General features: G+C 44.7%; 18 non-coding genes and 3 pseudogenes across 18 annotated transcripts; all 21 read left to right on the forward strand.

Moving 5' to 3' along the window:
* The first annotated feature begins 433 nt into the window (after positions 1-433).
* LOC143012515 (5S ribosomal RNA) lies at positions 434-552 on the forward strand. The gene has a single exon (XR_012965057.1). It is a non-coding gene; the product is annotated as a 5S ribosomal RNA (ribosomal RNA).
* A 245-nt stretch (positions 553-797) lies between these two features.
* On the forward strand, positions 798-916 carry LOC143013406 (5S ribosomal RNA). Its single transcript, XR_012965137.1, has one exon. It is a non-coding gene; the product is annotated as a 5S ribosomal RNA (ribosomal RNA).
* Positions 917-1,724: 808 nt separating this feature from the next.
* On the forward strand, positions 1,725-1,843 carry LOC143013231 (5S ribosomal RNA). The gene has a single exon (XR_012965125.1). It is a non-coding gene; the product is annotated as a 5S ribosomal RNA (ribosomal RNA).
* Positions 1,844-2,953: 1,110 nt separating this feature from the next.
* On the forward strand, positions 2,954-3,072 carry LOC143008825 (5S ribosomal RNA). Its single transcript, XR_012964631.1, has one exon. It is a non-coding gene; the product is annotated as a 5S ribosomal RNA (ribosomal RNA).
* A 245-nt stretch (positions 3,073-3,317) lies between these two features.
* LOC143012285 (5S ribosomal RNA) lies at positions 3,318-3,436 on the forward strand. The gene has a single exon (XR_012965043.1). It is a non-coding gene; the product is annotated as a 5S ribosomal RNA (ribosomal RNA).
* Positions 3,437-3,681: 245 nt separating this feature from the next.
* Positions 3,682-3,800, forward strand: LOC143008941 (5S ribosomal RNA). The gene has a single exon (XR_012964639.1). It is a non-coding gene; the product is annotated as a 5S ribosomal RNA (ribosomal RNA).
* A 463-nt stretch (positions 3,801-4,263) lies between these two features.
* Positions 4,264-4,382, forward strand: LOC143011022 (5S ribosomal RNA; annotated as a pseudogene).
* Positions 4,383-10,746: 6,364 nt separating this feature from the next.
* On the forward strand, positions 10,747-10,865 carry LOC143009992 (5S ribosomal RNA). Its single transcript, XR_012964758.1, has one exon. It is a non-coding gene; the product is annotated as a 5S ribosomal RNA (ribosomal RNA).
* A 245-nt stretch (positions 10,866-11,110) lies between these two features.
* Positions 11,111-11,229, forward strand: LOC143009519 (5S ribosomal RNA). Its single transcript, XR_012964693.1, has one exon. It is a non-coding gene; the product is annotated as a 5S ribosomal RNA (ribosomal RNA).
* Positions 11,230-11,692: 463 nt separating this feature from the next.
* LOC143012558 (5S ribosomal RNA) lies at positions 11,693-11,811 on the forward strand. The gene has a single exon (XR_012965058.1). It is a non-coding gene; the product is annotated as a 5S ribosomal RNA (ribosomal RNA).
* A 245-nt stretch (positions 11,812-12,056) lies between these two features.
* LOC143011981 (5S ribosomal RNA) lies at positions 12,057-12,175 on the forward strand. The gene has a single exon (XR_012964964.1). It is a non-coding gene; the product is annotated as a 5S ribosomal RNA (ribosomal RNA).
* A 460-nt stretch (positions 12,176-12,635) lies between these two features.
* Positions 12,636-12,754, forward strand: LOC143010666 (5S ribosomal RNA; annotated as a pseudogene).
* Positions 12,755-12,993: 239 nt separating this feature from the next.
* Positions 12,994-13,112, forward strand: LOC143009125 (5S ribosomal RNA). Its single transcript, XR_012964670.1, has one exon. It is a non-coding gene; the product is annotated as a 5S ribosomal RNA (ribosomal RNA).
* A 245-nt stretch (positions 13,113-13,357) lies between these two features.
* On the forward strand, positions 13,358-13,476 carry LOC143012714 (5S ribosomal RNA). The gene has a single exon (XR_012965075.1). It is a non-coding gene; the product is annotated as a 5S ribosomal RNA (ribosomal RNA).
* Positions 13,477-20,645: 7,169 nt separating this feature from the next.
* LOC143010047 (5S ribosomal RNA) lies at positions 20,646-20,764 on the forward strand. Its single transcript, XR_012964760.1, has one exon. It is a non-coding gene; the product is annotated as a 5S ribosomal RNA (ribosomal RNA).
* Positions 20,765-21,009: 245 nt separating this feature from the next.
* Positions 21,010-21,128, forward strand: LOC143009576 (5S ribosomal RNA). Its single transcript, XR_012964696.1, has one exon. It is a non-coding gene; the product is annotated as a 5S ribosomal RNA (ribosomal RNA).
* A 463-nt stretch (positions 21,129-21,591) lies between these two features.
* On the forward strand, positions 21,592-21,710 carry LOC143012608 (5S ribosomal RNA). Its single transcript, XR_012965061.1, has one exon. It is a non-coding gene; the product is annotated as a 5S ribosomal RNA (ribosomal RNA).
* Positions 21,711-21,955: 245 nt separating this feature from the next.
* Positions 21,956-22,074, forward strand: LOC143012042 (5S ribosomal RNA). Its single transcript, XR_012964977.1, has one exon. It is a non-coding gene; the product is annotated as a 5S ribosomal RNA (ribosomal RNA).
* A 466-nt stretch (positions 22,075-22,540) lies between these two features.
* LOC143010709 (5S ribosomal RNA) lies at positions 22,541-22,659 on the forward strand (annotated as a pseudogene).
* A 239-nt stretch (positions 22,660-22,898) lies between these two features.
* LOC143009812 (5S ribosomal RNA) lies at positions 22,899-23,017 on the forward strand. The gene has a single exon (XR_012964733.1). It is a non-coding gene; the product is annotated as a 5S ribosomal RNA (ribosomal RNA).
* Positions 23,018-23,262: 245 nt separating this feature from the next.
* LOC143012758 (5S ribosomal RNA) lies at positions 23,263-23,381 on the forward strand. The gene has a single exon (XR_012965082.1). It is a non-coding gene; the product is annotated as a 5S ribosomal RNA (ribosomal RNA).
* Positions 23,382-25,446: the final 2,065 nt, after the last annotated feature.

The following is a 25,446-nucleotide window of genomic DNA, read 5'->3' on the forward strand; positions in this document are numbered from 1 at the left end:
CCTGGTCCTCCTCCCTCATGTTTCACTCCCTCTGTCAACACCCAATGTCCCTCGGGAGAATAAAGTTGTATCTTATCTTATCTTATATGAAAGCATACATTCAGAAAATGAGTATGGCACATGGGCATAATATGAGATGATTGAATGCACATGAGAAGTGAAGTACACGAGCCACTGTGTGACGATGATGATGATGATGATGATGATGATGATGATGAAAGTGAGCGTCAGAGATGTTAGTGGTCCCTCTTTATGTTCTATGTGATGATTATCAGTTTCATTAGGTAAGACTTCATTATCCAGAAATGTGTGTTTCTGATGAAGGCATCATGTAAATTGTGATATACATGAACTTGAGTGTAGTCATGTGTACACGGTGACTTGAACTGGGTCTGTCTCACCTATAAAGAGCCTCTGTGTGGCTGCTCTCCTCGTTTACGGCCATACCACTCTGAACACGCCCGATCTCGTCTGATCTGGGAAGCTAAGCAGTGTCGGGCCAGGTTAGTACTTGGATGGGAGACCGCCTGGGAATACCCGGTGCCGTAAGCATTTTGGCCCTCTGAGCAGCAGGCCTCACCTGGTCTTCCTCCCTCATGTTTCACTCCCTCTGTCAACACGCAATTTCCCTCGGGAGAATAAAGTTGTATCTTATCTTATCTGAAATGTTAGTGTTCTTCTGATGAAGGCATCATGTAAATTGTGATATACATGAACTTGAGTGTAGTCATGTGTACACGGTGACTTGAACTGGGTCTGTCTCACCTATAAAGAGCCTCTGTGTGGCTGCTCTCATCGTTTACGGCCATACCACTCTGAACACGCCTGATCTCGTCTGATCTCGGAAGCTAAGCAGCGTCGGGCCAGGTTAGTACTTGGATGGGAGACCGCCTGGGAATACCCGGTGCCGTAAGCATTTTGGCCCTCTGAGCAGCAGGCCTCACCTGGTCCTCCTCCCTCATGTTTCACTCCCTCTGTGAACAACCAATGTCCCTCGGGAGAATAAAGTTGTATCTTATCTTATCTTATATGAAAGCATACATTCAGAAAATGAGTATTGCACATGGGCATAATATGAGAAGATTGAATGCACATGAGAAGTGAAGTACACGAGCCACTGTGTGATGATGATGATGATGATGATGATGATGATGAAAGTGAGGGTCAGAGATGTTAGTGGTCCCTCTTTATGTTCTATGTGATGATTATCAGTTACATTAGGTAAGACTTCATTATCCAGAAATGTGTGTTTCTGATGAAGGCATCATGTAAATTGTGATATACATGAACTTGAGTGTAGTCATGTGTACACGGTGACTTGAACTGGGTCTGTCTCACCTATAAAGAGCCTCTGTGTGGCTGCTCTCCTCGTTTAAGGCCGTACCACTCTGAACACGCACAATCTCGGATGCTGAGCAGCGTCGGGCCAGGTTAGTACTTGGATGGGAGACCGCCTGGGAATACCCGGTGCCGTAAGCATTTTGGCCCTTTGAGCAGCAGGCCTCACCTGGTCCTCCTCCCTCATGTTTCACTCCCTCTGTCAACACGCAATTTCCCTCGGGAGAATAAAGTTGTATCTTATCATTTCTGAAATGTTAGTGTTCTTCTGATGAAGGCATCATGTAAATCGTGATATACATGAACTTGAGTGTAGTCATGTGTACACGGTGACTTGAACTGGGTCCGTCTCACCTATAAAGAGCCTCTGTGTGGCTGCTCTCCTCGTTTACGGCCATACCACTCTGAACATGCCCGATCTCGTCTGATCGCGGAAGCTAAGCAGCGTCGGGCCAGGTTAGTACTTGGATGGGAGACCGCCTGGGAATACCCGGTGCCGTAAGCATTTTGGCCCTCTGAGCAGCAGGCCTCACCTGGTCCTCCTCCCTCATGTTGCACTCCCTCTGTCAACACGCAATTTCCCTCGGGAGAATAAAGTTGTATCTTATCTTACTTTATATGAAAGCATACATTCAGAAAATGAGTATTGCACATGGGCATAATATGAGAAGATTGAATGCACATGAGAAGTGAAGTACACGAGCCACTGTTTGACAATGATGATGATGATGATGAAAGTGAGCATCAGAGATGTTAGTGGTCCCTCTTTATGTTCTATGTTATGTCAGACGAGATCGTGCATGTTATATTGATATATGGACAAATAAAGGTTGTTGACTCTCAAAAAAAAAAAAAGGAACAAGGGAAAGAAATCAAAGACAATATGGTCGTAACAGTGTAAACACATGGTAATATACAATGATTGTGATTGTGTGATTGTGGAATATTTAAATAAATAGACAACGCAACTAATGAATCCGATGGTTCTGAATAACCTAACATAACAGAATATAGGAAACAAATAGTAATGGCAATGTCACGAGCTGCTGTTGATTTGCTAATGTTTATAAGTTATGACAGTAGCAATGCTGTACTGTACATTGGATTTTGTAATTTGATTACTTGCTCATTTCATAATGGACTGGTCTGAAAGAGCCTTGTTGACTTGCATCTGACCCTGGGAGTCGATCTGTTCTATTTGTTTGTTCTTGGCTTGTGCTGCTCCAAGATTCTGGCAAACTATTTAATAACATTTTGCTTTTATGAAAGCACACATTCAGAAAATGAGTATTGCACATGGTCATAATATGAGAAGGTTGAATGCACATGAGAAGTGAAGTACACGAGCCACTGTGTGACGAAGATGATGATGATGATGATGATGATGATGATGATGATGAAAGTGAGCGTCAGAGATGTTAGTGGTCCCTCTTTATGTTCTATGTGATGATTATCAGTTTCATTAGGTAAGACTTCATTATCCAGAAATGTGTGTTTCTGATGAAGGCATCATGTAAATTGTGATATACATGAACTTGAGTGTAGTCATGTGTACACGGTGACTTGAACTGGGTCTGTCTCACCTATAAAGAGCCTCTGTGTGGCTGCTCTCCTCGTTTACGGCCATACCACTCTGAACACGCCCGATCTCGTCTGATCTCGGAAGCTAAGCAGCGTCGGGCCAGGTTAGCACTTGGATGGGAGACCGCCTGGGAATACCTGGTGCAGTAAGCATTTTGGCCCTCTGAGCAGCAGGCCTCACCTGGTCCTCCTCCCTCATGTTTCACTCCCTCTGAGAACACGCAATTTCCCTCGGGAGAATAAAGTTGTATCTTATCTTATCAGAAATGTTAGTGTTCTTCTGATGAAGGCATCATGTAAATTGTGATATACATGAACTTGAGTGTAGTCATGTGTACACGGTGACTTGAACTGGGTCTGTCTCACCTATAAAGAGCCTCTGTGTGGCTGCTCTCCTTGTTTACGGCCATACCACTCTGAACACGCCCGGTCTCGTCTGATCTCGGAAGCTAATCAGCGTCGGGCCAGGTTAGTACTTGGATGGGAGACCGCCTGGGAATACCCGGTGCCGTAAGCATTTTGGCCCTCTGAGCAGCAGGCCTCACCTGGTCCTCCTCCCTCATGTTTCACTCCCTCTGTCAACACGCAATTTCCCTCGGGAGAATAAAGTTGTATCTTATCTTATCTGAAATGTTAGTGTTCTTCTGATGAAGGCATCATGTAAATTGTGATATACATGAACTTGAGTGTAGTCATGCGTACACGGTGACCTGAACTGGGTCTGTCTCACCTATAAAGAGCCTCTGTGTGGCTGCTCTCCTCGTTTACGGCCATACCACTCTGAACACGCCTGATCTCGTCTGATCTCGGAAGCTAAGCAGCGTCGGGCCAGGTTAGTACTTGGATGGGAGACCGCCTGGGAATACCCGCTGCCGTAATCATTTTGGCCCTCTGAGCAGCAGGCCTCACCTGGTCCTCCTCCCTCATGTTTCACTCCCTTTGTCAACAACCAATGTCCCTCGGGAGAATAAAGTTGTATCTTATCTTATCTTATATGAAAGCATACATTCAGAAAATGAGTATTGCACATGGGCATAATATGAGATGATTGAATGCACATGGGGAGTAAAGTACAGGAGCCACTGTGTGACGATGATGATGATGATGATGATGATGATGATGAGGATAAAAGTGAGCGTCAGAGATGTAAGTGGTCCCTCTGTATGTTCTATGTGATGATTATCAGTTTCATTAGGTAAGACTTTATTATCCAGAAATGTGTGTTTCTGATGAAGGCATCATGTAAATTGTGATATACATGAACTTGAGTGTAGTCATGTGTACACGGTGACTTGAACTGGGTCTGTCTCACCTATAAAGAGCCTCTGTGTGGCTGCTCTCCTCATTTACGGACATACCACTCTGAACACGCCCGATCTCGTCTGATCTCGGAAGCTAATCAGTGTCGGGCCAGGTTAGTACTTGGATGGGAGACAGCCTGGGAATACCCGGTGCAGTAAGCATTTTGGCCCTCTGAGCCGCAGGCCTCACCTGGTCCTCCTCGTTTCACTCCCTCTGTGAACACGCAATTTCCCTCGGGAGAATAAAGTTGTATCTTATCTTATCAGAAATGTTAGTGTTCTTCTGATGAAGGCATCATGTAAATTGTGATATACATGAACTTGAGTGTAGTCATGTGTACACGGTGACTTGAACTGGGTCTGTCTCACCTATAAAGAGCCTCTGTGTGGCTGCGCTCCTCGTTTACGGCCATACCACTCTGAACACGGAAGTAAGAGGAGGTGTGTGTGAGCTCCAGGCGTGCGTGTATTTTGACTGATCCTGTGCGGCAATTTTGATTTTGAGTTTAAACTGTGGCGTTTCTTTAAGCCCAGATTTTTCGTTTCTTTGATAGCTCGGTTTTTGGAGCCACCCCCAGCAGTTTTGACTGTCTGGGGGACACTTTAAGTTATTTGTTTGTTTGGTTTGTGTTTTCCTGATGGAAAATAGTTTATACTGTGCTCCAAGTATGGTGAGAACCAGAGGAAAGGGAGCCAGAGTCGCTGCACCGGGCCCGGACCGGACGGCCGAGGCAAACGAGCCGATGGTGAAAGACGATCGGGCGTACAGGACCGTGGACGGTCAGAATATGACGGGAGAAATGGAGGACACACGTGCGGTGACAGCTCCTGACGTAGCCGAAAATGTGGAAGGAGGAAGAGGGCAGGAGAGAGAAATCATCAGAGAGGAAGAGATACGGATTATTAAGGATAAAGCTGAAGAGTTTCAGCAAAATTTAACGCTCGCGCTGGAGCTGATTGGAGAAGATAAAGTGACCGCAATGGAGCTGATCCAGGCAATACAAGACACTTGTGGGAAAATCATCGCCTGCCGGTACACGGGCAGAAATAAATATGAGATCACAATGAATCACCCGAAGGGGAAAGAAAGACTATTGGACGGCATAAAAATTGGACAGACCGCGATCATGTCCAAGGAGTTATGTAATGATGAGCTGGTGGTCTCGTTTCTGGGGCTGCCGGCGTATATCACGGACAGCGTCATTCTGGGCAAGCTGAACAGCTGGGGAGTGAGTGCAGTATCCCCGATCATCAGGAGAATGTGGCCGGGAACTAGAATTGCTGACGGAACAAGATACGTGAAAGTTAAATTCACGGAGACGGTCCAATCACTTCCATATTCGACCAAGTTTGAGACGGCTTTTGGAGCAGAGTTCTTCAGAGTTTTGCACGACAAACAGGTGAAAGTGTGCAGACAGTGCATACAGACTGGTCATATCCTGAGGGACTGTCCAGATTTCCTTTGTAGAAAATGTGGAGAGCAGGGGCACTATGCAAGGGAGTGCATGGGCAGAGGGAACAAATGCCAGAGCTGCAAAAAGGAGAGCAGCAGATGTGTTTGTGAGGACGTTGATCATGCTCCAGGGACGGGAGGAAAGCAACGTGAGGAGCAGGAAGAATCGAGAGAGAATATCTCTGAGAGGGAGGAGACCGAGAAGGATCGTGCGGAGGGGGAAGCGGAGAAAGGAAGAGACATACTGGAGTCGGACGGAGAGCAAGGAATGGAGGTGAGAGGATCGACAGCTGAGGTGCCGGGACATGGAGACGCAGCAGAGGGGCAGAGTGTGGATACATCGGAGAGAAAGGAGAGGAAGGTGAAAATTGTTCAACTTCAGCGGCCCCCAGAATCAGACTCAGAGATATGCTTGACGGGGTCTCAAGAGTCGGGGAACTCGGAGTCTGATATGGACCTCGGAAACAGCCAGGAGCTGGGGAAGAGAAGACTGCAATGGATGCTGAAGACAAGGGGATCAAAAAGAGGAAAAAGTAAGACGTGAACTGTAGCATAAAGATGATGGGCCTGATTTATCTCTATGTATTTACAATGTTAAAAATACTATCGCAAAACACAAACGGCTTAAGATGTATTAACAAGATGCGAGATGTTTTAAGGGTGGATACTTTTGACATCCTCTGTGTACAAGAGACTAAGTGGACAAGGGAGTGGAGAAGCTATCTGAGGGATACATGGGCTGGAAAAGTGTGGGCAAACAACGGTGTAAATGGACGAGCCGGAGTCGCTATTTTTGCTAAAGGAGATAAGATCCAAAATGTTAAGGAAATAGTGAAGGATGATGAGGGAAGGGTGATCGGTATTGAATTTATTTACAGGAATGTGCTTTACAAACTTTTGAATATTTATGCACCGAATGAGGACAACAAGCGTGGAATTTTCTTTGATCAACTAAAACCGCATTTGGGAGGGAACATTTGTGTAGTGGGGGATTTTAACTGTGCACTTACGAGGTTGGATATATCAAGCAACAATACATACAAAAGTGATATAAGTAGGAAATCGCTAAATGAGCTTTTTGACTATTTCAACCTGGTAGATCTGTGGAGGGTGCGCAATATGGGAGAAAGGGGCTTTTCCAGACGACAGACGGTTCTGGGGAAACTTAAACAGTCCAGGATTGACTTATGTCTATTAGCATCTGGGCTGGAAAAAAAGATTTCAAAATGCTGGTATGAGTTCACAGGGTTTAGCGATCATGCAAGGTTATGGGTGGAGCTGGGGGAGAAAGAGCACAAAGGTGGAGGGTTATGGTGTTTAAATAACAGTGTTTTGCTGGATGGGAAATATAGGGAGAAAGTTGAAAATCTACTGAAAGAAAGAAAAAGAGAACTGCAGGGTGAGGGTTGTATAAATATGGGGGAGTGGTGGGAGGAGGTGAAATTGCACATCAAAAAAGTGACAATAAACTATTGTAAAAATAAAATGGAGAAGGAAAGAAGGACTGAGTATAGTTTAAGAGACCAGATTAATAAAGAGCTGGAAAGGTCGATTGCAGAGGAAAACTTCAACAATCTAAAATATCTCATGCTGAGAAAACAATTAGATGAGCTTGAGAAGAAACGGAGCAGAGGGGCAGCTATCAGATCAAGGATGAAGGATATTTTAGAAGGGGAAAAGAATACAAGTTTCTTTTTAGGGCTTGAAAAAAGACAGCAAAAGAAAGCTCATCTGCAAAACCTGAAAAATGAAGAGGGTAAGACAATGGAGAAGACAGGGGAAATGCTGGAGGTGGCTCATAAACATTTTAAAAAACTTTTTTCAAAGATGGAGGTAAACTCTACAGACCACAGTGTTTTTGAAGGGATAGAAAAAAAATTAGGGGAAGAGGACAGAGCAGACTGTGATAAAAACATAACAGAGGAAGAATTGGAAAGAGCAATAAATGGTTTGAATAAGAACAAAAGTCCAGGGCTGGATGGGTTATCGGGGGAATTTTACATCACCTTTAAACAGGTGATAAAGCCAATTCTCCTGAGAATCTTTCAATGCATGGAGCGGGAGGGGAAAGCATCTGGGGACTTCCTCACGGGGCTAATCCGAGTGGTGTATAAGAATAAGGGTGACAAAGGTGATTTGGGGAATTATAGGCCAATTAGTCTGCTAAATACAGATTATAAAATACTGGCTAAAATCCTGGCAAACAGATTGAAGGAGGTGATAGGCACAGTGGTGAATCCCTGTCAGTGTTATGGTGTGGTAGGGAGAGACATTAGTGACATCATCTTATCGATCCAGGACATCTTTGACAAAATGAATCAGAAGGGAGGGCTGTACATAGGGGTTGATTTAGAGAAGGCGTTTGATAGGGTGGATCATGATTTTTTGTTTAAAACACTGGGAAAGATGGGTTTCGGGGAAGGTTTCACTAAATGGATTAGGTTAATATATAGGAATGCCATCAGTAGGGTGAAAATAAACGGGAGGTTAACTGAGAGCTTCGCTCTGGAGAGGTCAATCAGGCAAGGATGCCCGCTTTCAGCTATGTTATACTCCATAGCGGCAGAACCCTTGTCTGCCCTCATTAGGAGGGACCCAGGGATTTTGGGGATTGAAATGGAAGATAAAACGGACACAAAAATCTACCAGTACGCAGATGACATAAGTATTACGGTTAGGGATGAGAGGAGTGTAGACAGGGTGCTGCAGCATGTAGAGTGCTATGAGAGGGCATCTGGGGCCAAAATCAATGCGGAAAAAACCGAGCTAATGGGCTTTGGTGATGGTTTCGATTGTGTAAATAAATGGAATTTTGTAAAGAGAAATGAAATGGTGAAGGTTTTGGGTGTATACGTAGGTAAGAATCGAGATGCAGCAACAAAACAAACGTGGGGTGAAATAGAGGGAAAAATCAAAATGCGATTGGATTTCTGGTCCGGGAGGAAATTGAATCTAAGGGGTAAAGTGATAGTAACTAACGCCCTCCTCCTGTCCAAGTGTCAGTATGCGCTAAGAGTCTGTGAAATGCCGGACAGGGTAATAGGAAAGCTGAATGACATGATGAGTGCTTTCATCTGGAATAAAAAACAGCATTTGATAGCCAGGAAGGTGCTCATCAATGGGCAGAAGGAGGGCGGTTTGAAATTGGTGGACCTGAAAAGTAAAAAGCTTAGTGCACGGATTCGACTGTTAGGGAAATTTATGGGAAACGCAAAGATTTACGCGTGGCAGAAGTGCCTCGACTCTTGCCTACAGGGGTGGGATAATAGAGGAGTGTTTAATCTATGTAGGGAAACGGAGCAAAGGGAAAGAGCACAGGTTAATGCATTTACAGGGGAAATACTTGAAGCGTGGAATATTTTACTGGGGGATTTAAAGTTTAGATGTGAGACTGCGGAGCAGGTGTTACACCAACCAGTTTTCAGAAATCCGGCAATAAGGTGCCAGGGGAAGGTATTTTCAGGGAGGTACTTGGAGGAACTAGGTTTAAATCAGGTGAAGCACTTTATCCAAAGAGGTGGTGGATTTCTGCAGGAGGAAGTAATCCAGGAGGTCAGGGGAAGATTAGGGAAAGTGAGACCAATAGAAATCAAAAGACTATGCCAGAGAATTTTAGAGGGGTTACCTCGGAGCTGGGTGGCGCTGGTGAAGGGGAGGAGGGCAGAGAAGGCTCTGGAGTTGGTCAGTTTCTCCCTCATCCAAGGAGGGAAAGAGCATGACATACGATCAGTTAACTCCAAGATACTATATAGAGTGTTTTTGGGAAAGGAAAAGAAGAAAGCGGCAGCTGAGGAAGTATGGCTAAGGCAGTTCCATGGGCTTCAGAGGGAGCACATTTGGTCAGATCTAAATGTGAAGTTCATTTCATCAGAGTGCTTTGATACAAATTTCAGGCTCAGACACAATAGAATATTTGTCAATTTGGTGCTAAACCAGATAAATAGACTCAACAGCAAGGTTTGTGATATATGTGAGGTGGAAGTGGAGACATTTAGGCACTTTATTTTTGAATGTAAGGAGTTAAAAGTGTTTTTTGAGAAACTGGACCAATGCTTCCAAAAATGTAGAGTCACAATCACGGAAAAGGAAAAATGGGAGAGGTTTTTTCTATTTGGGTATAAGGAAAGGAAAGCAGGGGTGAACAAATGGCTTATCAATTACATTCTGAGTTATGCCAAACATGTCATCAGACTTCGGAGAAACTATTCACATTTCGAGGACAAAAAAGTGAACATCTGGAGATTTTTCTGTAACTTTATGAAAATGAATGTGAGTCTGCTGTGGGATGGTGGGGACAAGAATTTCAAACAAAAGGTGCTGGAAGATAACTGTCTATTTGTGTGTGGAAATCAGGGTGGGGTGCAAATGTCAATAGGTCAAGGGTGAGGGGTGATGGGTGAAGGTGTTATGGATTGTTGGAAATAATTTGATTTGATTTGAAATGACTTGTATTTACTTGTGTAAAATGTATTTGTAAAAATATTTATTTTTTGATAATAAAAGAGAAAAAAAAAAAACACGCCCGATCTCGTCTGATCTCGGAAGCTAAGCAGCGTCGGGCCAGGTTCGTACTTGGATGAGAGACCGCCTAGGAATACCCGGTGCCGTAAGCATTTCTGCCCTCTGAGCAGCAGGCCTCACCTGGTCCTCCTCCCTCATGTTTCACTCCCTCTGTCAACACCCAATGTCCCTCGGGAGAATAAAGTTGTATCTTATCTTATCTTATATGAAAGCATACATTCAGAAAATGAGTATGGCACATGGGCATAATATGAGATGATTGAATGCACATGAGAAGTGAAGTACACGAGCCACTGTGTGACGATGATGATGATGATGATGATGATGATGATGATGAAAGTGAGCGTCAGAGATGTTAGTGGTCCCTCTTTATGTTCTATGTGATGATTATCAGTTTCATTAGGTAAGACTTCATTATCCAGAAATGTGTGTTTCTGATGAAGGCATCATGTAAATTGTGATATACATGAACTTGAGTGTAGTCATGTGTACACGGTGACTTGAACTGGGTCTGTCTCACCTATAAAGAGCCTCTGTGTGGCTGCTCTCCTCGTTTACGGCCATACCACTCTGAACACGCCCGATCTCGTCTGATCTCGGAAGCTAATCAGCGTCTGGCCAGGTTAGTACTTGGATGGGAGACCGCCTGGGAATACCCGGTGCAGTAAGCATTTTGGCCCTCTGAGCAGCAGGCCTCACCTGGTCCTCCTCCCTCATGTTTCACTCCCTCTGTCAACACGCAATTTCCCTCGGGAGAATAAAGTTGTATCTTATCTTATCTGAAATGTTAGTGTTTTTCTGATGAAGGCATCATGTAAATTGGGATATACATGAACTTGAGTGTAGTCATGCGTACACGGTGACTTGAACTGGGTCTGTCTCACCTATAAAGAGCCTCTGTGTGGCTGCTCTCCTTGTTTACGGCCATACCACTCTGAACACGCCTGATCTCGTCTGATCTCGGAAGCTAAGCAGCGTCGGGCCAGGTTCGTACTTGGATGAGAGACCGCCTAGGAATACCAGGTGCCGTAAGCATTTTGGCCCTCTGAGCAGCAGGCCTCACCTGGTCCTCCTCCCTCATGTTTCACTCCCTCTGTCAACACCCAATGTCCCTCGGGAGAATAAAGTTGTATCTTATCTTATCTTATATGAAAGCATACATTCAGAAAATGAGTATGGCACATGGGCATAATATGAGATGATTGAATGCACATGAGAAGTGAAGTACACGAGCCACTGTGTGACGATGATGATGATGATGATGATGATGATGATGATGATGAAAGTGAGCGTCAGAGATGTTAGTGGTCCCTCTTTATGTTCTATGTGATGATTATCAGTTTCATTAGGTAAGACTTCATTATCCAGAAATGTGTGTTTCTGATGAAGGCATCATGTAAATTGTGATATACATGAACTTGAGTGTAGTCATGTGTACACGGTGACTTGAACTGGGTCTGTCTCACCTATAAAGAGCCTCTGTGTGGCTGCTCTCCTCGTTTACGGCCATACCACTCTGAACACGCCCGATCTCGTCTGATCTGGGAAGCTAAGCAGTGTCGGGCCAGGTTAGTACTTGGATGGGAGACCGCCTGGGAATACCCGGTGCCGTAAGCATTTTGGCCCTCTGAGCAGCAGGCCTCACCTGGTCTTCCTCCCTCATGTTTCACTCCCTCTGTCAACACGCAATTTCCCTCGGGAGAATAAAGTTGTATCTTATCTTTTCTGAAATGTTAGTGTTCTTCTGATGAAGGCATCATGTAAATCGTGATGTACATGAACTTGAGTGTAGTCATGTGTACACGGTGACTTGAACTGGGTCTGTCTCACCTATAAAGAGCCTCTGTGTGGCTGCTCTCCTCGTTTACGGCCATACCACTCTGAACACGCCCGATCTCGTCTGATCTCGGAAGCTAAGCAGCGTCGGGCCAGGTTAGCACTTGGATGGGAGACCGCCTGGGAGTACCTGGTGCAGTAAGCATTTTGGCCCTCTGAGCAGCAGGCCTCACCTGGTCCTCCTCCCTCATGTTTCACTCCCTTTGTCAACAACCAATGTCCCTCGGGAGAATAAAGTTGTATCTTATCTTATCTTATATGAAAGCATACATTCAGAAAATGAGTATTGCACATGGGCATAATATGAGATGATTGAATGCACATGGGGAGTAAAGTACAGGAGCCACTGTGTGACGATGATGATGATGATGATGATGATGATGATGATGAAAGTGAGCGTCAGAGATGTAAGTGGTCCCTCTGTATGTTCTATGTGATGATTATCAGTTTCATTAGGTAAGACTTTATTATCCAGAAATGTGTGTTTCTGATGAAGGCATCATGTAAATTGTGATATACATGAACTTGAGTGTAGTCATGTGTACACGGTGACTTGAACTGGGTCTGTCTCACCTATAAAGAGCCTCTGTGTGGCTGCTCTCCTCGTTTACGGACATACCACTCTGAACACGCCCGATCTCGTCTGATCTCGGAAGCTAATCAGCGTCGGGCCAGGTTAGTACTTGGATGGGAGACAGCCTGGGAATACCCGGTGCAGTAAGCATTTTGGCCCTCTGAGCCGCAGGCCTCACCTGGTCCTCCTCGTTTCACTCCCTCTGTGAACACGCAATTTCCCTCGGGAGAATAAAGTTGTGTCTTATCTTATCAGAAATGTTAGTGTTCTTCTGATGAAGGCATCATGTAAATTGTGATATACATGAACTTGAGTGTAGTCATGTGTACACGGTGACTTGAACTGGGTCTGTCTCACCTATAAAGAGCCTCTGTGTGGCTGCTCTCCTCGTTTACGGCCATACCACTCTGAACACGCCCGATCTCGTCTGATCTCGGAAGCTAATCAGCGTCGGGCCAGGTTAGTACTTGGATGGGAGACCGCCTGGGAATACCCGGTGCCGTAAGCATTTTGGCCCTCTGAGCAGCAGGCCTCACCTGGTCCTCCTCCCTCATGTTTCACTCCCTCTGTGAACACGCAATTTCCCTCGGGAGAATAAAGTTGTATCTTATCTTATCTGAAATGTTAGTGTTTTTCTGATGAAGGCATCATGTAAATTGGGATATACATGAACTTGAGTGTAGTCATGCGTACACGGTGACTTGAACTGGGTCTGTCTCACCTATAAAGAGCCTCTGTGTGGCTGCTCTCCTCGTTTACGGCCATACCACTCTGAACACGCCCGATCTCTTCTGATCTCGGAAGCTAATCAGCGTCGGGCCAGGTTAGTACTTAGATGGGAGACCGCTTGGGAATACCCGGTGCCGTAAGCATTTTGGCCCTCTGAGCAGCAGGCCTCACCTGGTCCTCCTCCCTCATGTTACACTCCCTCTGTCAACACGCAATTTCCCTCGGGAGAATAAAGTTGTATCTTATCTTATCTTATATGAAAGCATACATTCAGAAAATGAGTATTGCACATGGGCATAATATGAGAAGATTGAATGCACATGAGAAGTGAAGTACACGAGCCACTGTGTTACGATGATGATGATGATGATGATGATGATGATGATGATGATGAAAGTGCGCAGCATCCAGGCAGAAATGCCATCAATGTGTGTAAATTTGGGGTAAATTGGGGAATATTGAAAATTTTCTAAAAATGTTGACCCGGGTCATCAATTTTTGAAACTGGAGAAAACTTTAAAAGCCAATATCTGTGACAAGGAAGGAGATAGAGAGCTAAAATTGCAGACGCAGCATCCAGGCAGAAATGCCATCAATGTGTGTAAATTTGGGGCAAATTGGGGAATATTGAAAATTTTCTAAAAATGTGGTCATCGATTTTTGAAACTGGAGATACTTGAAAAGCCCATATCTGTGACAAGGAAGGAGATAGAGAGCTAAAATTTCAGACGCAGCATCCAGGCAGAAATGCCATCAATGTGTGTAAATTGGGGCAAATTGGGGAATATTGAAAATTTTGGAAAAAAGTTGACACCCGGGTCATCGATTTTTGAAACTGGAGAAAACTTTAAAAGCCCATATCTGTGACAAGGAAGGAGATAGAGAGCTAAAATTTCAGACGCAGCATCCAGACAGAAATGCCATCAATTTGTGTAAATTTGGGGCAAATTGGGGAATATTGAAAATTTTCTAAAAATGTTGACCCGCGGGTCATCGATTCTTGAAACTAGAGAAAACTTGAAAAGCCCATATCTGTGAAAAGGAAGGAGATAGAGGCTTCTGTGTTCTTCTGATGAAGGCATCATGTAAATTGTGATATACATGAACTTGAGTGTAGTCATGTGTACACGGTGACTTGAACTGGGTCTGTCTCACCTATAAAGAGCCTCTGTGTGGCTGCGCTCCTCGTTTACGGCCATACCACTCTGAACACGGAAGTAAGAGGAGGTGTGTGTGAGCTCCAGGCGTGCGTGTATTTTGACTGATCCTGTGCGGCAATTTTGATTTTGAGTTTAAACTGTGGCGTTTCTTTAAGCCCAGATTTTTCGTTTCTTTGATAGCTCGGTTTTTGGAGCCACCCCCAGCAGTTTTGACTGTCTGGGGGACACTTTAAGTTATTTGTTTGTTTGGTTTGTGTTTTCCTGATGGAAAATAGTTTATACTGTGCTCCAAGTATGGTGAGAACCAGAGGAAAGGGAGCCAGAGTCGCTGCACCGGGCCCGGACCGGACGGCCGAGGCAAACGAGCCGATGGTGAAAGACGATCGGGCGTACAGGACCGTGGACGGTCAGAATATGACGGGAGAAATGGAGGACACACGTGCGGTGACAGCTCCTGACGTAGCCGAAAATGCGGAAGGAGGAAGAGGGCAGGAGAGAGAAATCATCAGAGAGGAAGAGATACGGATTATTAAGGATAAAGCTGAAGAGTTTCAGCAAAATTTAACGCTCGCGCTGGAGCTGATTGGAGAAGATAAAGTGACCGCAATGGAGCTGATCCAGGCAATACAAGACACTTGTGGGAAAATCATCGCCTGCCGGTACACGGGCAGAAATAAATATGAGATCACAATGAATCACCCGAAGGGGAAAGAAAGACTATTGGACGGCATAAAAATTGGACAGACCGCGATCATGTCCAAGGAGTTATGTAATGATGAGCTGGTGGTCTCGTTTCTGGGGCTGCCGGCGTATATCACGGACAGCGTCATTCTGGGCAAGCTGAACAGCTGGGGAGTAAGTGCAGTATCCCCGATCATCAGGAGAATGTGGCCGGGAACTAGAATTGCTGACGGAACAAGATATGTGAAAGTTAAATTCACGGAGACGGTCCAATCACTTCCATATTCGACCAAGTTTGAGACGGCTTTTGGAGCAGAGTTCTTCAGAGTTTTGCACGACAAACAGGTGAAAGTGTGCAGACAGTGCATACAGACTGGTCATATCCTGAGGGACTGTCCAGATTTCCTTTGTAGAAAATGTGGAGAGCAGGGGCACTATGCAAGGGAGTGCATGGGCAGAGGGAACAAATGCCAGAGCTGCAAAAAGGAGAGCAGCAGATGTGTTTGTGAGGACGTTGATCATGCTCCAGGGACGGGAGGAAAGCAACGTGAGGAGCAGGAAGAATCGAGAGAGAATATCTCTGAGAGGGAGGAGACCGAGAAGGATCGTGCGGAGGGGGAAGCGGAGAAAGGAAGAGACATACTGGAGTCGGACGGAGAGCAAGGAATGGAGGTGAGAGGATCGACAGCTGAGGTGCCGGGACATGGAGACGCAGCAGAGGGGCAGAGTGTGGATACATCGGAGAGAAAGGAGAGGAAGGTGAAAATTGTTCAACTTCAGCGGCCCCCAGAATCAGACTCAGAGATATGCTTGACGGGGTCTCAAGAGTCGGGGAACTCGGAGTCTGATATGGACCTCGGAAACAGCCAGGAGCTGGGGAAGAGAAGACTGCAATGGATGCTGAAGACAAGGGGATCAAAAAGAGGAAAAAGTAAGACGTGAACTGTAGCATAAAGATGATGGGCCTGATTTATCTCTATGTATTTACAATGTTAAAAATACTATCGCAAAACACAAACGGCTTAAGATGTATTAACAAGATGCGAGATGTTTTAAGGGTGGATACTTTTGACATCCTCTGTGTACAAGAGACTAAGTGGACAAGGGAGTGGAGAAGCTATCTGAGGGATACATGGGCTGGAAAAGTGTGGGCAAACAACGGTGTAAATGGACGAGCCGGAGTCGCTATTTTTGCTAAAGGAGATAAGATCCAAAATGTTAAGGAAATAGTGAAGGATGATGAGGGAAGGGTGATCGGTATTGAATTTATTTACAGGAATGTGCTTTACAAACTTTTGAATATTTATGCACCGAATGAGGACAACAAGCGTGGAATTTTCTTTGATCAACTAAAACCGCATTTGGGAGGGAACATTTGTGTAGTGGGGGATTTTAACTGTGCACTTACGAGGTTGGATATATCAAGCAACAATACATACAAAAGTGATATAAGTAGGAAATCGCTAAATGAGCTTTTTGACTATTTCAACCTGGTAGATCTGTGGAGGGTGCGCAATATGGGAGAAAGGGGCTTTTCCAGACGACAGACGGTTCTGGGGAAACTTAAACAGTCCAGGATTGACTTATGTCTATTAGCATCTGGGCTGGAAAAAAAGATTTCAAAATGCTGGTATGAGTTCACAGGGTTTAGCGATCATGCAAGGTTATGGGTGGAGCTGGGGGAGAAAGAGCACAAAGGTGGAGGGTTATGGTGTTTAAATAACAGTGTTTTGCTGGATGGGAAATATAGGGAGAAAGTTGAAAATCTACTGAAAGAAAGAAAAAGAGAACTGCAGGGTGAGGGTTGTATAAATATGGGGGAGTGGTGGGAGGAGGTGAAATTGCACATCAAAAAAGTGACAATAAACTATTGTAAAAATAAAATGGAGAAGGAAAGAAGGACTGAGTATAGTTTAAGAGACCAGATTAATAAAGAGCTGGAAAGGTCGATTGCAGAGGAAAACTTCAACAATCTAAAATATCTCATGCTGAGAAAACAATTAGATGAGCTTGAGAAGAAACGGAGCAGAGGGGCAGCTATCAGATCAAGGATGAAGGATATTTTAGAAGGGGAAAAGAATACAAGTTTCTTTTTAGGGCTTGAAAAAAGACAGCAAAAGAAAGCTCATCTGCAAAACCTGAAAAATGAAGAGGGTAAGACAATGGAGAAGACAGGGGAAATGCTGGAGGTGGCTCATAAACATTTTAAAAAACTTTTTTCAAAGATGGAGGTAAACTCTACAGACCACAGTGTTTTTGAAGGGATAGAAAAAAAATTAGGGGAAGAGGACAGAGCAGACTGTGATAAAAACATAACAGAGGAAGAATTGGAAAGAGCAATAAATGGTTTGAATAAGAACAAAAGTCCAGGGCTGGATGGGTTATCGGGGGAATTTTACATCACCTTTAAACAGGTGATAAAGCCAATTCTCCTGAGAATCTTTCAATGCATGGAGCGGGAGGGGAAAGCATCTGGGGACTTCCTCACGGGGCTAATCCGAGTGGTGTATAAGAATAAGGGTGACAAAGGTGATTTGGGGAATTATAGGCCAATTAGTCTGCTAAATACAGATTATAAAATACTGGCTAAAATCCTGGCAAACAGATTGAAGGAGGTGATAGGCACAGTGGTGAATCCCTGTCAGTGTTATGGTGTGGTAGGGAGAGACATTAGTGACATCATCTTATCGATCCAGGACATCTTTGACAAAATGAATCAGAAGGGAGGGCTGTACATAGGGGTTGATTTAGAGAAGGCGTTTGATAGGGTGGATCATGATTTTTTGTTTAAAACACTGGGAAAGATGGGTTTCGGGGAAGGTTTCACTAAATGGATTAGGTTAATATATAGGAATGCCATCAGTAGGGTGAAAATAAACGGGAGGTTAACTGAGAGCTTCGCTCTGGAGAGGTCAATCAGGCAAGGATGCCCGCTTTCAGCTATGTTATACTCCATAGCGGCAGAACCCTTGTCTGCCCTCATTAGGAGGGACCCAGGGATTTTGGGGATTGAAATGGAAGATAAAACGGACACAAAAATCTACCAGTACGCAGATGACATAAGTATTACGGTTAGGGATGAGAGGAGTGTAGACAGGGTGCTGCAGCATGTAGAGTGCTATGAGAGGGCATCTGGGGCCAAAATCAATGCGGAAAAAACCGAGCTAATGGGCTTTGGTGATGGTTTCGATTGTGTAAATAAATGGAATTTTGTAAAGAGAAATGAAATGGTGAAGGTTTTGGGTGTATACGTAGGTAAGAATCGAGATGCAGCAACAAAACAAACGTGGGGTGAAATAGAGGGAAAAATCAAAATGCGATTGGATTTCTGGTCCGGGAGGAAATTGAATCTAAGGGGTAAAGTGATAGTAACTAACGCCCTCCTCCTGTCCAAGTGTCAGTATGCGCTAAGAGTCTGTGAAATGCCGGACAGGGTAATAGGAAAGCTGAATGACATGATGAGTGCTTTCATCTGGAATAAAAAACAGCATTTGATAGCCAGGAAGGTGCTCATCAATGGGCAGAAGGAGGGCGGTTTGAAATTGGTGGACCTGAAAAGTAAAAAGCTTAGTGCACGGATTCGACTGTTAGGGAAATTTATGGGAAACGCAAAGATTTACGCGTGGCAGAAGTGCCTCGACTCTTGCCTACAGGGGTGGGATAATAGAGGAGTGTTTAATCTATGTAGGGAAACGGAGCAAAGGGAAAGAGCACAGGTTAATGCATTTACAGGGGAAATACTTGAAGCGTGGAATATTTTACTGGGGGATTTAAAGTTTAGATGTGAGACTGCGGAGCAGGTGTTACACCAACCAGTTTTCAGAAATCCGGCAATAAGGTGCCAGGGGAAGGTATTTTCAGGGAGGTACTTGGAGGAACTAGGTTTAAATCAGGTGAAGCACTTTATCCAAAGAGGTGGTGGATTTCTGCAGGAGGAAGTAATCCAGGAGGTCAGGGGAAGATTAGGGAAAGTGAGACCAATAGAAATCAAAAGACTATGCCAGAGAATTTTAGAGGGGTTACCTCGGAGCTGGGTGGCGCTGGTGAAGGGGAGGAGGGCAGAGAAGGCTCTGGAGTTGGTCAGTTTCTCCCTCATCCAAGGAGGGAAAGAGCATGACATACGATCAGTTAACTCCAAGATACTATATAGAGTGTTTTTGGGAAAGGAAAAGAAGAAAGCGGCAGCTGAGGAAGTATGGCTAAGGCAGTTCCATGGGCTTCAGAGGGAGCACATTTGGTCAGATCTAAATGTGAAGTTCATTTCATCAGAGTGCTTTGATACAAATTTCAGGCTCAGACACAATAGAATATTTGTCAATTTGGTGCTAAACCAGATAAATAGACTCAACAGCAAGGTTTGTGATATATGTGAGGTGGAAGTGGAGACATTTAGGCACTTTATTTTTGAATGTAAGGAGTTAAAAGTGTTTTTTGAGAAACTGGACCAATGCTTCCAAAAATGTAGAGTCACAATCACGGAAAAGGAAAAATGGGAGAGGTTTTTTCTATTTGGGTATAAGGAAAGGAAAGCAGGGGTGAACAAATGGCTTATCAATTACATTCTGAGTTATGCCAAACATGTCATCAGACTTCGGAGAAACTATTCACATTTCGAGGACAAAAAAGTGAACATCTGGAGATTTTTCTGTAACTTTATGAAAATGAATGTGAGTCTGCTGTGGGATGGTGGGGACAAGAATTTCAAACAAAAGGTGCTGGAAGATAACTGTCTATTTGTGTGTGGAAATCAGGGTGGGGTGCAAATGTCAATAGGTCAAGGGTGAGGGGTGATGGGTGAAGGTGTTATGGATTGTTGGAAATAATTTGATTTGATTTGAAATGACTTGTATTTACTTGTGTAAAATGTATTTGTAAAAATATTTATTTTTTGATAATAAAAGAGAAAAAAAAAAAACACGCCCGATCTCGTCTGATCTCGGAAGCTAAGCAGCGTCGGGCCAGGTTCGTACTTGGATGAGAGACCGCCTAGGAATACCCGGTGCCGTAAGCATTTCTGCCCTCTGAGCAGCAGGCCTCACCTGGTCCTCCTCCCTCATGTTTCACTCCCTCTGTCAACACCCAATGTCCCTCGGGAGAATAAAGTTGTATCTTATCTTATCTTATATGAAAGCATACATTCAGAAAATGAGTATGGCACATGGGCATAATATGAGATGATTGAATGCACATGAGAAGTGAAGTACACGAGCCACTGTGTGACGATGATGATGATGATGATGATGATGATGATGATGAAAGTGAGCGTCAGAGATGTTAGTGGTCCCTCTTTATGTTCTATGTGATGATTATCAGTTTCATTAGGTAAGACTTCATTATCCAGAAATGTGTGTTTCTGATGAAGGCATCATGTAAATTGTGATATACATGAACTTGAGTGTAGTCATGTGTACACGGTGACTTGAACTGGGTCTGTCTCACCTATAAAGAGCCTCTGTGTGGCTGCTCTCCTCGTTTACGGCCATACCACTCTGAACACGCCCGATCTCGTCTGATCTCGGAAGCTAATCAGCGTCTGGCCAGGTTAGTACTTGGATGGGAGACCGCCTGGGAATACCCGGTGCAGTAAGCATTTTGGCCCTCTGAGCAGCAGGCCTCACCTGGTCCTCCTCCCTCATGTTTCACTCCCTCTGTCAACACGCAATTTCCCTCGGGAGAATAAAGTTGTATCTTATCTTATCTGAAATGTTAGTGTTTTTCTGATGAAGGCATCATGTAAATTGGGATATACATGAACTTGAGTGTAGTCATGCGTACACGGTGACTTGAACTGGGTCTGTCTCACCTATAAAGAGCCTCTGTGTGGCTGCTCTCCTTGTTTACGGCCATACCACTCTGAACACGCCTGATCTCGTCTGATCTCGGAAGCTAAGCAGCGTCGGGCCAGGTTCGTACTTGGATGAGAGACCGCCTAGGAATACCAGGTGCCGTAAGCATTTTGGCCCTCTGAGCAGCAGGCCTCACCTGGTCCTCCTCCCTCATGTTTCACTCCCTCTGTCAACACCCAATGTCCCTCGGGAGAATAAAGTTGTATCTTATCTTATCTTATATGAAAGCATACATTCAGAAAATGAGTATGGCACATGGGCATAATATGAGATGATGGAATGCACATGAGAAGTGAAGTACACGAGCCACTGTGTGACGATGATGATGATGATGATGATGATGATGATGATGATGAAAGTGAGCGTCAGAGATGTTAGTGGTCCCTCTTTATGTTCTATGTGATGATTATCAGTTTCATTAGGTAAGACTTCATTATCCAGAAATGTGTGTTTCTGATGAAGGCATCATGTAAATTGTGATATACATGAACTTGAGTGTAGTCATGTGTACACGGTGACTTGAACTGGGTCTGTCTCACCTATAAAGAGCCTCTGTGTGGCTGCTCTCCTCGTTTACGGCCATACCACTCTGAACACGCCCGATCTCGTCTGATCTGGGAAGCTAAGCAGTGTCGGGCCAGGTTAGTACTTGGATGGGAGACCGCCTGGGAATACCCGGTGCCGTAAGCATTTTGGCCCTCTGAGCAGCAGGCCTCACCTGGTCTTCCTCCCTCATGTTTCACTCCCTCTGTCAACACGCAATTTCCCTCGGGAGAATAAAGTTGTATCTTATCTTTTCTGAAATGTTAGTGTTCTTCTGATGAAGGCATCATGTAAATCGTGATATACATGAACTTGAGTGTAGTCATGTGTACACGGTGACTTGAACTGGGTCTGTCTCACCTATAAAGAGCCTCTGTGTGGCTGCTCTCCTCGTTTACGGCCATACCACTCTGAACACGCCCGATCTCGTCTGATCTCGGAAGCTAAGCAGCGTCGGGCCAGGTTAGCACTTGGATGGGAGACCGCCTGGGAGTACCTGGTGCAGTAAGCATTTTGGCCCTCTGAGCAGCAGGCCTCACCTGGTCCTCCTCCCTCATGTTTCACTCCCTTTGTCAACAACCAATGTCCCTCGGGAGAATAAAGTTGTATCTTATCTTATCTTATATGAAAGCATACATTCAGAAAATGAGTATTGCACATGGGCATAATATGAGATGATTGAATGCACATGGGGAGTAAAGTACAGGAGCCACTGTGTGACGATGATGATGATGATGATGATGATGATGATGATGATGATGAAAGTGAGCGTCAGAGATGTAAGTGGTCCCTCTGTATGTTCTATGTGATGATTATCAGTTTCATTAGGTAAGACTTTATTATCCAGAAATGTGTGTTTCTGATGAAGGCATCATGTAAATTGTGATATACATGAACTTGAGTGTAGTCATGTGTACACGGTGACTTGAACTGGGTCTGTCTCACCTATAAAGAGCCTCTGTGTGGCTGCTCTCCTCGTTTACGGACATACCACTCTGAACACGCCCGATCTCGTCTGATCTCGGAAGCTAATCAGCGTCGGGCCAGGTTAGTACTTGGATGGGAGACAGCCTGGGAATACCCGGTGCAGTAAGCATTTTGGCCCTCTGAGCCGCAGGCCTCACCTGGTCCTCCTCGTTTCACTCCCTCTGTGAACACGCAATTTCCCTCGGGAGAATAAAGTTGTGTCTTATCTTATCAGAAATGTTAGTGTTCTTCTGATGAAGGCATCATGTAAATTGTGATATACATGAACTTGAGTGTAGTCATGTGTACACGGTGACTTGAACTGGGTCTGTCTCACCTATAAAGAGCCTCTGTGTGGCTGCTCTCCTCGTTTACGGCCATACCACTCTGAACACGCCCGATCTCGTCTGATCTCGGAAGCTAATCAGCGTCGGGCCAGGTTAGTACTTGGATGGGAGACCGCCTGGGAATACCCGGTGCCGTAAGCATTTTGGCCCTCTGAGCAGCAGGCCTCACCTGGTCCTCCTCCCTCATGTTTCACTCCCTCTGTGAACACGCAATTTCCCTCGGGAGAATAAAGTTGTATCTTATCTTATCTGAAATGTTAGTGTTTTTCTGATGAAGGCATCATGTAAATTGGGATATACATGAACTTGAGTGTAGTCATGCGTACACGGTGACTTGAACTGGGTCTGTCTCACCTATAAAGAGCCTCTGTGTGGCTGCTCTCCTCGTTTACGGCCATACCACTCTGAACACGCCCGATCTCTTCTGATCTCGGAAGCTAATCAGCGTCGGGCCAGGTTAGTACTTAGATGGGAGACCGCTTGGGAATACCCGGTGCCGTAAGCATTTTGGCCCTCTGAGCAGCAGGCCTCACCTGGTCCTCCTCCCTCATGTTACACTCCCTCTGTCAACACGCAATTTCCCTCGGGAGAATAAAGTTGTATCTTATCTTATCTTATATGAAAGCATACATTCAGAAAATGAGTATTGCACATGGGCATAATATGAGAAGATTGAATGCACATGAGAAGTGAAGTACACGAGCCACTGTGTTACGATGATGATGATGATGATGATGATGATGATGATGATGATGAAAGTGCGCAGCATCCAGGCAGAAATGCCATCAATGTGTGTAAATTTGGGGTAAATTGGGGAATATTGAAAATTTTCTAAAAATGTTGACCCGGGTCATCAATTTTTGAAACTGGAGAAAACTTTAAAAGCCAATATCTGTGACAAGGAAGGAGATAGAGAGCTAAAATTGCAGACGCAGCATCCAGGCAGAAATGCCATCAATGTGTGTAAATTTGGGGCAAATTGGGGAATATTGAAAATTTTCTAAAAATGTGGTCATCGATTTTTGAAACTGGAGATACTTGAAAAGCCCATATCTGTGACAAGGAAGGAGATAGAGAGCTAAAATTTCAGACGCAGCATCCAGGCAGAAATGCCATCAATGTGTGTAAATTGGGGCAAATTGGGGAATATTGAAAATTTTGGAAAAAAGTTGACACCCGGGTCATCGATTTTTGAAACTGGAGAAAACTTTAAAAGCCCATATCTGTGACAAGGAAGGAGATAGAGAGCTAAAATTTCAGACGCAGCATCCAGACAGAAATGCCATCAATTTGTGTAAATTTGGGGCAAATTGGGGAATATTGAAAATTTTCTAAAAATGTTGACCCGCGGGTCATCGATTCTTGAAACTAGAGAAAACTTGAAAAGCCCATATCTGTGAAAAGGAAGGAGATAGAGGCTTCTGTGTTCTTCTGATGAAGGCATCATGTAAATTGTGATATACATGAACTTGAGTGTAGTCATGTGTACACGGTGACTTGAACTGGGTCTGTCTCACCTATAAAGAGCCTCTGTGTGGCTGCGCTCCTCGTTTACGGCCATACCACTCTGAACACGGAAGTAAGAGGAGGTGTGTGTGAGCTCCAGGCGTGCGTGTATTTTGACTGATCCTGTGCGGCAATTTTGATTTTGAGTTTAAACTGTGGCGTTTCTTTAAGCCCAGATTTTTCGTTTCTTTGATAGCTCGGTTTTTGGAGCCACCCCCAGCAGTTTTGACTGTCTGGGGGACACTTTAAGTTATTTGTTTGTTTGGTTTGTGTTTTCCTGATGGAAAATAGTTTATACTGTGCTCCAAGTATGGTGAGAACCAGAGGAAAGGGAGCCAGAGTCGCTGCACCGGGCCCGGACCGGACGGCCGAGGCAAACGAGCCGATGGTGAAAGACGATCGGGCGTACAGGACCGTGGACGGTCAGAATATGACGGGAGAAATGGAGGACACACGTGCGGTGACAGCTCCTGACGTAGCCGAAAATGCGGAAGGAGGAAGAGGGCAGGAGAGAGAAATCATCAGAGAGGAAGAGATACGGATTATTAAGGATAAAGCTGAAGAGTTTCAGCAAAATTTAACGCTCGCGCTGGAGCTGATTGGAGAAGATAAAGTGACCGCAATGGAGCTGATCCAGGCAATACAAGACACTTGTGGGAAAATCATCGCCTGCCGGTACACGGGCAGAAATAAATATGAGATCACAATGAATCACCCGAAGGGGAAAGAAAGACTATTGGACGGCATAAAAATTGGACAGACCGCGATCATGTCCAAGGAGTTATGTAATGATGAGCTGGTGGTCTCGTTTCTGGGGCTGCCGGCGTATATCACGGACAGCGTCATTCTGGGCAAGCTGAACAGCTGGGGAGTGAGTGCAGTATCCCCGATCATCAGGAGAATGTGGCCGGGAACTAGAATTGCTGACGGAACAAGATACGTGAAAGTTAAATTCACGGAGACGGTCCAATCACTTCCATATTCGACCAAGTTTGAGACGGCTTTTGGAGCAGAGTTCTTCAGAGTTTTGCACGACAAACAGGTGAAAGTGTGCAGACAGTGCA

Source organism: Genypterus blacodes, unplaced genomic scaffold, assembly GCF_046128005.1.
Source record: "Genypterus blacodes isolate CSIRO-AG114 ecotype Tasmania unplaced genomic scaffold, CSIRO-AGI_Gbla_v1 ptg000002l_1, whole genome shotgun sequence".
Classification (NCBI taxonomy): Eukaryota; Metazoa; Chordata; class Actinopteri; order Ophidiiformes; family Ophidiidae; genus Genypterus; species Genypterus blacodes.